General features: G+C 45.1%; 1 long non-coding RNA gene across 1 annotated transcript in view; it reads right to left on the reverse strand.

Moving 5' to 3' along the window:
* Positions 1-1,136: 1,136 nt before the first annotated feature.
* Positions 1,137-15,019, reverse strand: part of LOC129632881 (uncharacterized) — a 148,819-nt gene continuing 134,936 nt past the window's right edge. The window contains exon 4 of the long non-coding RNA XR_008704726.1: positions 1,137-1,848. This is a non-coding gene — a long non-coding RNA (uncharacterized LOC129632881). The remainder of the gene's footprint in view (positions 1,849-15,019) is intronic.

The raw sequence follows: 15,019 nt of genomic DNA on the forward strand, positions 1-15,019 counted from the left end.
CAGAAACACAGTCCCCCATTTGTCTAGCTGCTTTCGGTTTTTTTTCTGAAGTATAGTTGACTTACAATGTTGTGTTAGTTTCAGGTGTACAGCAAAGTGATTCAGTTATATACGTGTGTGTGCATATATATCCCTTAGAGATTATTACAAAGCCTTGAGTACAGTTTCCTGTGCTATACAGTAGGCCCTTGTTGGTTATCTATTTTATACATTGTCTTGCTTGGTCTTCGATGCTGCTCAGATTTTTGTCTCCAGTTGTGGTTCATGGGCTTCTCATGGCAGTGGCTTCTCTCATTGTGGAGCACAGGCTCCAGGGTTCGAGGGCACAGTAGCTGTGATTCCCAGGCTCTAGAGCATAGGCTCAACAGTTGTGGGCTTAATTGCTCTTTGGCATATGGGATCTTCCCAGACCAGGGATTGAACCAGTGTCTCCTGCATTGGCAGGTGGACTCTTTACTCCTGAGCCACCAGGGAAGCCCTTGTCTGCTGCTGCTGGGGCTAAGTCGCTTCAGTCGTGTCCAACTCTGTGCGACCCCATAGACGGCAGCCCACCAGGCTCCGTCGTCCCTGGGATTCTCCAGGCAAGAACACTGGAGTGGGTTGCCATTTCCTTCTCCAATGCATAAAAGTGAAAAGTGAAAGTGAAGTCGCTCAGTCGTGTCCGACTCTAGTGACCCCATGGACTGCAGCCCACCAGGCTCCTCTGCCCATGAGATTTTCCAGACAAGAGTACTGGAGTGGGGTGCCATTGCCTTCTCCAAGCCCTTGTCTAGCTGCTTTTAAAGTTTCACAGTTTCCTTTATATAAGTACTGTGACCTTTATAAGGATTTACCCCCTAATTATTTTATATTTTGGATGGTTATTTTGAATGTTAAAAAAAAAAACAAAAACTATGGATTTTACTGTATTCTCTCATTAATTCTGAATATTTTTTCATTAGTATTCTTGGATTTTTCCAGGTAGTCAGTTTTTTTTTTTTGTAGTCAGTTTTATAACCCATACATAATAATAATTTTATCTCTTCTTCCCCAATATTTGACCCCACTTAATTTTTTAGTCTAATTAATTTTTATCTTTTCCAGAATGATGTTGAACAAAAATGGTTAGCATTCTTATGAGTTTTTTACTTTAATAATAGTTAATATTCTGTAAAGGCTAATGATATATAAAGCACTGTTCTAAGCAATTTACATGTTAACCCACTGAATCCAACCAATGGCTCAAAGGTAAATATTTTTATTCCCATTTACAAGGAAAGAAACTGACTTACTGAGTAACTTGCCCAAGGACATACTACAAATAACCAGAAGAAACAAGATTTGAATCCAGGCATTATGAGGAGCGGGATGGTGATAATATACAATGTCATCGATTAATAGACTCTCTGGTCATGAACTGAGATATGACATAGTTTGACAGGGCTCAGCAGTATCTCTAGCATCTCATACTGCCAATGCTAGCCTAAAGAGGAAAGCCACCTAGTGTCAGTGGGGATGATGAGATTCCAGAAGATCAGAGGTCAGGCAGTAGAACTTAGCCACCAGAGGAAACAGTGGGTTATCATCACTATGGAGACAAGGTCACAGCGTCATCTGGGGCTGCCATGGTGCTCCTGAGGACAACACAGATGGCCAGACAACAAGTGTACTGCTTCTCAGCTACACCGACGGATAGTCATGACCGTTCACTAGTTTCCAGGCCTGAGCCGATTTTCAGAAGATCCAGAACCAGCCAATTGAAAGAATGGCTGGGTCTCCTTGTGGAGAACTCTGCATCGCCACGGCTAGTGTCCACAGGAGTGATTCCAGTAGTTCTTCCCAAAGCAACAGCGCCATTCACCTGAGTAACTGTACACAAGACAAAGGAGAATCTACATATGATTTTTCAAAAACTACTGGGTACAGGATATGGGCCGACAATAACACTTAGGGACCCAAAATACCACCAGAGGGGGCACTGGAGGCCAGGCAATTAGTGGGATCAGGGGTCAAGCCTACCTAAGAGTTCTGGTGTGTTTGTAGACCTTCCCTGTGGTCATTTTCCTAGTTCTTTTTTTTTTTTTTTTTACGTTTTATTTATTTATTTTTGGCTGTGCTGGGTCTTTGTTGCTGCACAGGTTTCTCTCTAGTTGCAGCGAGCAGGGGCTACTGTCTCTTGTGGTGCACAAGCTTCTTACTGCAGTGGCTTCTCTTGTTTTGGAGCTCAGGCTCAGTAGTTGTGGTATACAGGCTTAGTTGCCCTGCTGCTGCTACGTCGCTTTAGTCGTGTCCGACTCTGTATGACCCCATGGACAGCAGCCCACCAGGCTTCCCGTCCCTGGGATTCTCCAGGCAAGAACACTGGAGTGGGTTGCCATTTCCTTCTCCCATGCACGAAAGTGAAAAGTGAAAGTGAAGTCACTCAGTCATGTCCGACTCTAGGGACCCCATGGACTGCAGCCTACCAGGCTCCTCCGTCCATGGGATTTTCTAGGCAAAAGTACTGGAGTGGGGTGCCATTGCCTTCTCCTGCAGGATGTGAAACCTCCTTGAATCAGGGATTGAACCTGTGTCCCCTGCATTGCCATGCAGATTCTTAACCACTGGATGACCAGGGAAGTCCTCCCTAGTTCTTAAACGCATAAGCTGGATGAATGTTCATTGGTAGACTCTCATATTGGTGGCCTGACTTGGGGCATAAGAGCCCTCTGCTACTTTCTAAGCTGCTGTCTTTCAACTTCCGCCTCACCCCTTTTCCTATGTCCTGCTCTATGATGCTGGGACTGGACCTCTGAAAACCACATTTCTGCTTTATCAGGTAGCTCTGCATTCAGCTCTGCCAATATGGGATACTAAGGGTAAGAAGACTTGTGCTTCCGATTTGCTCCATGTTCCTGTCAGCATTACCTTCGTCTCCTTCCTCACCCCAGCCTTGGCAGTTGGTTGCCATCACAGCAGTTGAATCCAGTTCATGGTTTTTCCAGTACCTGCAGGACCTGTCTCACAGAGGCCCTTGGAAACCCCAGTGCCGTTTGGCCAGGGCCTCCTCAGAGTTCTGGACCACAGCCCACGGCCCCCTGCTTTCAGCTGAGAGCCATCATCACAAGCTGAGAGGTGGCCCCTTTCAAACGTCTGAGTTTCAGCTCATATTCTAAGCACCTAAGTGATAAATTCCACCTTCTTCTCCTATTCTCCCAGCCATAAGAATCACCACCTGCAGTTTCTGGAATATCTTCATGTTCTCTCTTTGCTTTTCCAGCTTTTCAAAACCACTTAATTCTTTAAATTAAATTCTCTTTTTTTTTAAATAAGTTGTGTAGCATCCGTCGCCTGACTGGACCCTGATGGGTGCGTTACAGGAAAAGCAGGTGAAAACCTTGAAATTGTTCCCATCTACCTCTGACAAGACAATCAGAAGCAATGCTCAATCATAGGTAAAGTGGCAGAAATGAGGGCCACCTCCAAGACCCTCAAAGACTTCAGGAAGCTGGGATGGTAGCTGTCACATTCCCATTTAGGTCACCAGTCTATCCCCTGTGAAAATGGTGGAAGTGAAAGTCACTCAATCGTGCATGACTCTTTGTGACCCAAAGGACTGCAGCTCACCAGGCTCCTCTGTCCATGGAATTCTCCAGGCAAGAACACTGGAGTAGATAGCCATTCCCTTCTCCAGGGGTCTTCCAAACCCAGGGATCCAATCTGGGTCTCCTGCATTGCAGGCAGATTCCTTGCCATCTGAGCTACCAGGGAAGCCCTAGTCTGTCCCCTAGAAATAGCCAACCAGATCATGTTGCTGATGGTAGACTAACATAAACTTAACCAAGCAGTAACCCCAACCACAGCTGCTGCTCCAGATGCAGTGTCTTTATTTACTACAAGAGATCAACACGGCCTCTGGCACTTGGTATAAGGCTACTGAATCGGAAAATGTGTTCTTTTCAACCCCCACGAGAAAGAAGGATCAAAGCAGTTGCTGTCACTTGGAACAGACAGAAACATACATTCACTGGCATATCCTCAGGGCTATGTTAACCTCCCTGCTCTATGTCACAATGGAGTTGAACAGGATCTTGATCATCTGAGTATCCTATTCAAGGTCGTGGTGTTTCATTGTACCGATGACATCATTTAATCATGCCTGGGGAGCGGAAATGCTGAGTACTCTGAATGCAAGGGTCATGCCCACATGGATTAGAGAGATGGTATGAACTTCTTTGCCTTGATCAGTTAGGTTTTCAAGGGTCCAGTGGTCTGGGACCTGCCGGGTCACTCCAAGGAGAAGCAAATCAGTGTACTTTGTACCTCTGATCACTAAACAAGTGAAACTCTACTCAGTAGAACTTTTCAAATCTTGAAAAATTTGCATACACCGCACTTGAATACTCCTCCAACTCTGTTAGTGACTCAGAAGGCTGTCAGTTTTGATTGCATGATATGGGCTGCATTGTATCCTCCCATATTGATATACTGAAGCCCTAGCTCCCAGTACCTCAGAATGCAACTGTATTTGGAGATAGGGCCTTTAAAGAGGTGACTGAGTTAGAATGAGATAACCTGGGTGGGTCCTGACTGATATCCTTATAAGAAAAGGCAATTTGGACATACTACGAGACACCAGGGGCACACACACAGCAGAAAGGCTATTTGAGGACACAGCAAGGAGGCGGTCATGAGCAATCCTAGCACAGAGACCTGAAAAGAAACCAAACCTGCCAACACCCTGACCTAGACCTATTGTCTCCAGAACTACGAGACAGTAAATTTCTGTTGTTTAAGCCACCCAGACTGTGGTATTTGGTTATAACATCCCAAGCAAAGTGGGCCTGAAGCAAGAGAGAATGCTGCAGCTGGCCCAGATGTGGTACAAGCAACCCTAGCACTTAGGCTCCATGACCAGAGGATCCTATGGCACTCACGCCTGTAGAGTCTTTGACGAGCCTCAACAAGAGAATCACAATGCAGACCCCTCCCCTTGAGGTTGGGAGCACGCCCCTGGCATCTGAAGCAGAGGGCTCTCCACCAGCAGAAAGCAGCTCCTGAATCCTTCTGGGCCCATGGGATGGCTGAGGGCCTGAACATGGGGCATCAAGGGACCATGCAACCAGCACCGCCTTGTATGAGCCAGCTATTACCAAACCCACCAGACCACATCATAGCCTGGGACTTGGACCTGCCAGTGTAACCCATAAAGAACTGGATTACTCCACCAGACAAGCCACCTAACCCGCAGAAATGCTGGCTGAGGAGGAGGGCCTCCACAAAGAGTGGAAGAGAAGGGAGATGATGGATGAACATCTTGGGAGCAAGCATGGTAGCAGGCACTGAGACCCTGGCCCACCGATCTTCCTGCTGCAGGCTCTTTTGCTTTCTCTTCATGACCTTGGAGAAACAATGACGGAATAGAGTAACCTGACACAGGGCACAGGGTTTGAGAGGTGCAGGGTTTGGGTTGTAGTAGATGCTGTTGGTGGCCTGCGCAGCCTCTCCTATCCTGAGCACTTCAGAGCACATCAACTGCCTCCCTGTCAGCACCAAGGTTTCTTTGCCTGGGGGTTTCCTCTGGCCTACAGAGCAACTCCACTCCTGTGCATAGCACCCAGATGTACCAGGGAAGTGACACCAGGCCCTCAGGAGTCACCTTGAACTAATAACTAATGGGAAAGTGAAAGTGTCAGTCAGTCAGTTGTGCTCACGCTTTGCAACCCCATGGACTATGGCTCCTCAGTCCACGGAATTCTCCAGGCAGGAATTCTAAAGGAACATGTGCATAGATATCCTGGCTCCTTCATCTCTTTAGGTGGGATGACTCTAGTCACCTACAGGGCTAACTTGCTTGACAAGAGTTTTCATTTACTTCCCTCTCCTCCCTGAGTCACTAACTCTCCTACCACACTTTCCTTGGATCATTTCCAAAGTAAACAATTTGTGTTACTGTCCAGTGTTGGCTTCTGGAGGACTTCAAACTAAAGTAAGACACTGCATAGATAATTTCTAATCAACAGCATCTTTCTCATTGTTGTCCAGGATTACTCTGCATAAAAATGAGATAGTGAGTTTGGGAAGCAATGGGAAAAGAGTACTCTCTGGTCACTTAATGGGCCAATACCTGCGAGGTCAGGAAACTATGCTATTTTCCGGTGGGTACAATCCCTAGGTCTCTGTCTAAGGCAAAGAGTATATTGTCTCCTTACAACTTTCAGTTGTCATTCTTGCATGATCTGAAACCTAAGTGTGCTATAAGGCATTCCTTAAATCTACTGCATTTGCCTTTTACGTAATGAGGAGGGATTCCTCCAAGATTCTGGCATTTGTCCTCCATCAGTGTTCCTTTTAATCAACACTGTAAATTTCCACATTTTCCATGTCTTTGTTTTCTATGCCGCCATAAGTATTTTAATGAAAGGCGAATGAGACGGCATGGCCATATGATATTTTGCTCTGAATGCTTTCAGTATTCTATCTCAAGAAGCAGGGAAGTGATAAAATGAAAGATAACATTCCAAAGGTCCACAGAGGCTATCTTCCTAGAATAAGACCATCTTTCCATATAGAATGACAGTAGAGATATACTGTTACCAGAAATAATCAGCCTTAGATATGGAACTAGAAATTTAAGTCATTGTTAGCATGGTTCTTAAAATGATTCCTAAGAAAATTATTCAGGAGCTTGGGGGCACAGGAAGAGCAAGAGAGGCAGGGAGGTGGGTCTACATTTCAAAGAGGTCTTATACCATAATTATTTCTCGAGATCTAAACTGGTCATTCAATAATGCCTGGAATATTTTGAGAAGAATTAAAGAACTATTTCATATTGAAGTTAGCGTCCTCAATTATTTCATCCTGCAAGTGACATTTTAATGGCCAAACAATCACAGCACTGCAATAAATTCTGGAAGTGTAAAGGTTATTTTCCTTTTGGGCTAGGTCATGATTTGAGTGATTTTTCATTGGTTAAGTTCCATTATTATCTGAGTGACACTTCTTGTAATAATAAACTTGCTTTGATCCCCATCTTGTCATATTTATCTTTCTTGACCAACTGCCATTCACACTCTGACCCTGCCATAGTAGCTACTCTGCCCTAACCTTTGCAGCTATTAAACCCTAGGGGGCTAATAAGCTACCAACCCACACCAACCCTAATTAGCTATTTCCAACAGCTGAAAGAAAGGGGCAGTTGTAAGTGATCTTTCCATCATAAAAACTGAAAGTCAACCTATACTGGAAAGGAAAAACCAAAAGGAAAGCACCTTAGAAAATCCAAGAAGCTTCTCAGCCACACTGAAATCCTGTTTTAGCACTTCCAAAGCCTTCCAGCGTGACTCTGAACACTTACCCTGGGGATGATGATATTGGCTTAAAGATTCAAACACATATTCAGTGTGATGCATCCAAAAGGTGCTAGGAGCTGAAGAATCATGAGACCATATAAATGAGCTGGGCTAGCAAATAAGATGCATTACATATTGCAATAGAAAACATTTGGGTCACCTAGATATCTTCCTGAATCTTCCATTTAATACTGTCTGGCAATATGCTTTGAAACCATGTCATAATTATATCTTTTTAATCAGCAGTGAAAATGCCATAAAACAGTGTTTGTTTATTTTAACTTTAATGTGCATTATAAGTCTACCTGGGAAGGTCATTTAAAGCCTCAGATGGTCTGGGATGGAACCTGAAAAATCTGTATTTTTTAATTTTATGTATTTATATTGACTGCACTGGGTCTTCGTTGCAGTGAGTGGGCTTTCTCTTGTTGTGGTGCGTGTGTGTGTGTGGTGCAGGGGAGGCATGGGGACTTCTCTCTAGTTGTGGTGCTCAGGCTTAGTTGCCCTGTGACATATGGGACCTTAGTTCCCCAACCAGGGACTGAACCTGCATCCCCGGCATTGGAAGGCAGATTCTTAACCACTGGACCACCTGGGAAGTCCTGAGAATCTGTATTTTAAACTGATATGGATGAGGTTTATGTCCAAATCCTGATTTTAAAAGTTCCAATGAATAAACACCAGAACAAAACTGGTAAAACCCAAACCTTCATCATGATTTACTATCTTTGCCAGTGGCAAAGGGATATGTAAACAGAGCATCAGAGATGTCAGGAGGAGTCAGATTATTTCAGTCCATGGGCCGCATGGCTGCTGGAGTTTTTAATACGTTTTTCAACTGGCCCTTTTACATCCAAACTGCTCTCAAAATAAAAATTACCCACAGGACAAAAAAATGCAGGCTTACTCATTGAGCACCTAATTTGTCTATGACTGTTCTAGACAGGCAAGTCAGAAGTAGAGGAGACATGATCCCTGCCCTCAAGGAAACATGAGATTATACCAAATCCCAACAAAACCAGAAAAGAGCAGTGAAATTTTAAATTGGCCCTTAACCTTAAGAATAAAGACATCCAGGAGGTTACAGTGTCTGGAGAAGGCTTCATGGGAAGAAGTGGGAGTTACACTGGAACTCATCTTGGAAAGAAACTTGGATTGGATTGGAAAAAAAAAGAAAGAAGAAATTATTTAATATTTGGAAGGAACATGCATGTCAGAAACTTAAGCCAAATACATGCCTCAGGTGCCACTAGCTGATGGGATTTATCCATGGGTCCTGTATCTTAAAAACCTTTATTTATTTTTAAAAACCAATCCTGGTAGCTCAGTACTCTTGCCTGGAAAGTCCCATGGACGGAGGAGCCTGGTAGGCTGCAGTCGCGAAGAGTCGGACATGACTGAGCGACTTCACTTTCACTTTTCACTTTCATGCATTGGAGAAGGAAATGGCAACCCACTCCAGTGTTCTTGCCAAGAGAATCCCAGGGATGGGGGAGCCTGGTGGGCTACTGTCTATGGGGTCGCACAGAGTCAGAAGCGACTTAGCAGCAGCAGCAGTGGTAAAGAATCCACCTGCCAAAACAGGGGACACGAGTTTGATCCCTGATCCTGGAAGATCCCACGAGCCATGGAGCAACAAAGCCCATGTGCCACAACTACCGAGCCTGCCTGCTACAACTGCTGAAGCCCATAGGCCCTGGAACTCGCGCTCCACAGCAATAGAAGCCCCTGCAACGAGATGTCCCGGTTCACCAAAACTAGAGAAAAGCCTGCACAGCAACGAAGACCCAGCACAACCAAAAATAAATAGATAAAATAATTTTTAAAAACCAACCCAGAGTTATTACACTATTATTGATCATATTCACTTTTTTAAAATACGTATTTATTTGGCTGCATTGGATCTGAGTTGCAGTTCATGAGCTCTTTGTTGCAGGGCAAGGGCTTCTCTCTAGATGTGACGCTCGGGCTCAGCAGTTGCAGTGAGTGGGCTTAGTTGCTCCATGGCATGTGGGATCCCGACCAGGCATAGACCCCCTCATGCCCTGCATTGGAAGGAAGGCAGATTCTTAACCATGGGATCAACAGGGAAGTCCATCACATAGCTTTAGAAGAGAACTCATAGGACATGAGAGTCGAACCCAAATTAGAGCCTTCAGAGTGATTTGGGAGGAGGAAAAAAGCAAGTAAATGGTTGGAATGAACACTGAACTGGGCTAGCCTTGGGCCCCTCGCCTGGACCTGCTACTGCCTGCCACGTCACCTGGGTCTTACATCCAACCTCTCTGTGGCCTGGCCTCCTTCTCCCTGTTCCTCCAAGATGGGGCCAACACTGCTTACCTAGTAAGGGTCTCCTTGAGTTCTGAATAAATGAGGGGCACCTGCAAAGGGCCGAGAAGTCATTCACAAAAAGGAAGTTTGAGAATTTACCAAAAAAAAAAAAGAAAAGAGAGTGACCAGTAACCAAGGAGAGAAGAGCTCCCTTGGGCAGCCTTGGGCTGGGGTCAGGAGAGAAAGTCAAGTGCCTGCTGCCCGGGATCAGCAACCTGAGAGGAAGGAGGGACAAGCCCCAGATGTGAGCAAGAGAGTATAAAAGCAACACTTTACAAACATCTTTAAGAGGCCTCGTGACAACCTGACAGTCAAAGGAAGAAAAGACAGGATGTGTTTGATAGCCAGTGGTTACAGGCGACTTCAGGATTTGCTGCCCACCTCCAGCCGCCCATTGAGAGATCCTTTCGCCTTCCCTTATGCACATATAATTTCCATTAATGCCAAATCAGACCTAATCCCACCCCCGCTCCTCCTACATGGGAAAGCACTTCCAGAAGTATTTAAGTAACTAGGACAAAACAGATCAGACAAATGACTTTAAAAGAGAAAAGCTTTGTCTCCCAACGTAAATCTCAAAGAGGATGTTTCAGGCCAGCAGCTTTCGGATTTTTCTTTTCATCGTGAAGCTGTAACATTTTTAATGCTATTTTTCAGAAACAAATCCAAGGAGAAAGTTACAGGCAGCACCACGGTGACATCTGCCATCCTTTTAGAGGTTGTTTACTTCCTTTGAATTGCTATGTTTGCAACTGGGTATTTTAACCAGGTAAGTGGTGGTGCTTGGGTTAATTACACCTTGTGGGCAGAGAAGGACTCAGCATGTGTAGGCACCAAGTACCCCAATTATCCTTGTAAATCTTAGCGACAGTGAGCGCATCAGCAACAACTGGACAGCCTCTTGCAATGAGTGGATCCCGCCTGTCTATACATTTCTGAATGGAGTCAAAGATTCGGTACTTCTATCAGATCTGACCACAGATTGTCAGTTGACTAGCAAATGTACTCAGGCTCAGACCATGTGGAATTAGGGCCTTTACTCAACACTGTCAAGCTGCCTGCTAACCTCAGAGCCAATGGGAGAAGCCTCACACCAAAGACTGGTATTGGTTTGATCACTGATTTGCCCACCAAGCATTTGTGGGTTTGTGCTATGTGTCTTCAGAGAAGACAATGGCAACCCACTCCAGTACTCTTGCCTGGAGAATCCCAGGGACGGCGGAGCCTGGTGGGCTGCTGTCTATGGGGTTGCACAGAGTTGGACATGACTGAAGCGACTTAGCAGCAGCAGCAGCAGCAGCAGCAGCTATGTGTCTTGCCTTATGCTGGGTACAGGAGACACTGTGGTGGGCAGGAGGTATTAAAGACTGTGTTTATTCTGAAAGTTAAAGTCACTCAGTTGTGTCCAAGTCTTTGCAACCCCATAGACTGCAGTCCACCAGGTGCCTCTGTCCATGGAATTCTCCAGGCAAGAATACTGGAGTGGGTAGCCATTCTTTTCTCCAGGGGATCTTCTCAACCCAGGATTTGAACCAAGGTCTCCTGCATTGCAAGTAGATTCTTCACCATCTGAGCCACCAGGGAAGCCCATGTTTATCCTGAGTGCCACGGGAAATCTTTGAAGGATTTCAGGCTGGGGAGTACATTTCTTAGGTCTGCATTTCAGAATTGCATCTGACTGCAATGTGAGCAATGGATGGTGAGAGAGGGCTGTCATCTCCCTCTTTACTTGAAGAACACATGGGCCATCCTGGAAGCCTTTTGAAGGGAGGTGGAGAGGGGGAAATACCTCCTTCACACCCGTGAGGCCTACATTCCCAGTGGGCTCAGGCAGTTTTCAGACACCAAGATACCATCCGGTTCTCCTCAGTGTCCCCACATTACACATAGCATCTATATCCACTAAAGCGACAGAAGACAAACAACCTAATAGTTGACGAGCGGTTGCTCAAATTGGTTCTGTTATAGACTAAATTTTATCCTCCCAAAATTGATATGTTGAAGCCCTAATCTCAATAGGACTATTTGAAGACTGTGGAACTGTGTCCCCCTTAATAAACCCCAAAACTTTATTCCCTTTCTTATCCCCTCTGACCTCAATCTTAACACTAATCAACCAGAGTCAGACTGTAACAAGGAAGTCAATTTTGACACTTCCATGCTAGATGTTTCTTTAACTTTAACCCTTGTTTTTTGCCACTTTTGTTATTATAATCATACATAATGTCCTGCCTCAGAGAATCCTACCCCTCTGCCTGACCGTTGAGCTAAAGTGTCTTTGTTCAGAACTCTGTCTGCCTGTAGATGGCAGGAAGGAAGAACTTCACACATTCACATCCCCCTGCCTGAGGCTTGCCATTCTAGGAGATACTGCAAGATCAAATGGCCTTTTTTCTTTGTTTCCTCACCTCCCCCCACATCTCTGATCCATATAAGAACCTGGCATCCAGACCCCAACAAGATGATTATTTTGAGATATTAGTCTGCCATCTTCTCGGGCTTTTGTATTCCTTGCCGCAACACCTCATCTCTCGAATTCACTGGCCTCTTGTGCAGTGAGCAGAGCAAGTTTGGACTTGGTAACAAGACGACTAAAATTGTGGTTGTAGATGTCATAATTAAGATGCAAACTCAGATGATTTCTCCAGGGCACAATGAGCTAGCAGGCCTTCCAAGCCGTGGACAAGGCCTGGCCAGAAAGTCATAAACTGGAGACATCCTGACTCCCAGAACTATGATTAAGACATGTCACAGAATAAAAAACAAACCAATGGCCTCCAAAGGGGAAAATGGTGGGGAGGAATAAATTAGGAGTTTGGGATTAGCAAATACAAACCCCTATACATATGGTAGCTCAGCTGGTAAAGAATCTGCCTGCAATGCAAGAAACCCTGGTTCCATTCTTGGGTCAGGAAGATCTGCTTGAGAAAGAATAGGCTACCCACACCAGTATTCTTGGGCTTCCCTGGTGGCTCAGCTGGTAAAGAATCCTCCTGCAATACAGGAGACCTAGGTTCCATCCCTGGGTTGTGAAGGTCCCCTGGAGAAGGAAAGGGCTACTACTCCAGTATTCTGGCCTGGAGAATTCCATGGACTGTTATAGCCCACTGGGTCACAAAGAGTCAGACATGACTGAGCGACTTTCACTTTCACTTTCACATACATAAAAGAGATAAACAATAAGATCCTACTGTATAGCTCAGGGAATTATATTCAATATCTTGTAATGTAATGAAAAGATATGAAATATACATACATACATATAAATATATATATATAACTGAATCTGTTTGCATACACCAGAAACTAATATAACTTGTAAATCAACTACACTTCACTAAAAATAAATAAATGTCTCAGAAATGTCACAAGACAAAGGACTAACGTCAGCTTCTTTCTTCTTCCCTTTTAAAAGTACCTGGAACTCAAAGACCTAGTTGGTGTATGTCTGAGGCTTGTCTCCTGCTCCCTTGCTTGGTGCCCTACAGTAAACTCTTGTGTGTGCTGCCGTGTCCAACTCTTTGCGACCCTATGGACTGTAGCCCACCAGGCTTCTCTGTCCATGGGAATCTCCGGGTGAGAATAATGGAATGGGTTGCCATGCTGTCTTCCAAGGATCTTCCTGACCCAGGGATCGAACCCGAATCTCCTGCAGCTCCTGCATTGCAGGCAGATTTTTTACCACTGAGCCACCAGGGAAGCCCGCAATAAACTCTTACTTTGCTGTAAACACCCACTGCCAAAGTTCAGCTTTCTGTGAGGCAGGCACATGAGTCCTTGCTTGGTTACAGTTGGGTCCACCAGAAAGTTATAAAAATTAACTGAGGTCCTGAGGATGGAGCCTCATCTAATTGGGCTGGTGTCCTTAGAAGAAGGAGAGACACCAGAGCTCTCTGTCTTCACATGAGCATAGGGAAAAGGCCATGTGAGGACACAGCATGGAGACAATGACTACAAGCCTCCCCAGACACCTACCCTGACAGCATCTTCCTCTTGGACTTACGACCTCCAGATCTTGACAAGATATATTTCTACAGCTTAAGCCACACAGTCAGCGCTATCTTGATATGACAACTTGAGAAGACTAACACAGTTTTAAGCTGAGAAAATTACAAAAGCTTTCTATTTTCATGTTCTGTGATTATAAATACTTTCCCCCAAGTTTCCCTTACAATGAAAGGGAGTGGAAAGGCTGGAGAACAGCTTGTTTTTCAAGAGCAGTAGGACTTCTAAACTAGTGAGGAAAGAAGGCAGGAAGGATTTCTAGAGATTACACTGCTTGATGCAGTGGCTTCAATCATTAAAATCTCTTTAATGAGATTATCCATGACTCCACAGAAGTAAATCCTCTGCCAGGAGGGCTTCAGGTATTTGTCGCAACCAGTCAGGAAAATTCAGCCATCGACACAGAATTAAGCAGATCTTCCTGAAACACGTTCTCGTTTCTTCTTTTTTTGTTTTAAAGCGAGGCCTAGCAGAATATCTTCCACTCTGCACTTAGGTTCTGAAAATCCTTAAATGTAATCAGCAGTGAGCAGTCAGGAACTGGTTATGAGGGAGTCTACCTTTCAGCTGAAGAAGTCCTAGTTGTGAAAAAGAGTCGGTGTCACAGGGCCAGGAAAGCGGTGGAAGTAACGTTAGCAAGTAATCAGACTGCTGTGTCAGCCAGAAGAGGCTAGACTCTGCCGCGGTAACCATAATCTCAGTGACTTAACCCAACCAAAGTTTATTCTATTGCTCACTCACACAAAGTCCTCTGAGGACGTCTGTCAGCTCCCCTCCAAGGCATGACCTGGGGTTCCAGGTAGATAGTGAGTGAGTGCTCAGTCACTCCGTCGTGTGGACTCTTTGTGGCCCCATGGACTGTAGCCCATAAGGCTCCTCTGTCCATGGGATTTCCCAGGCAAGAATACTATATAAGTGAGTTGCCATTTCCTCCTCCAGGGAATCTTCCCAACCCAGGGATCGAACCCACGTCTCCTGTGTTACAGGCAGATTCTTTACCTCTGAGTCACCCAAGAAGCCCTCCAGGAGGATAGAATCCCTACCATTTTGTAGCTGCATCATCTGGAATGTGAGGCCTCCATGCTCACTACAGTAGAGGAAGGGAAGCTAGATTATCATAAAGGAGTTTTTCCCTGCCTCAGCCAGGAAGCGACATGGCACATTTCATTGACCTCAGCTAGCTGCGAGGCCCACTCCAAACTTCAAGGGGTTGCAAAGTATAATTTCCTATGTACCCAGAGGAGGCACATGAAAATGGGCTTGGTGGACACATAGCTTTTTCTCAGCCACAGTTGCCAAACTATGAAAACCACCAGGAGGAAAAAAGAATGCTTGATTATCGGATGCCAAATAGAGTTTTGAGTGGAACAGTC

Source organism: Bubalus kerabau, chromosome 18 (assembly GCF_029407905.1).
Source record: "Bubalus kerabau isolate K-KA32 ecotype Philippines breed swamp buffalo chromosome 18, PCC_UOA_SB_1v2, whole genome shotgun sequence".
Classification (NCBI taxonomy): Eukaryota; Metazoa; Chordata; class Mammalia; order Artiodactyla; family Bovidae; genus Bubalus; species Bubalus kerabau.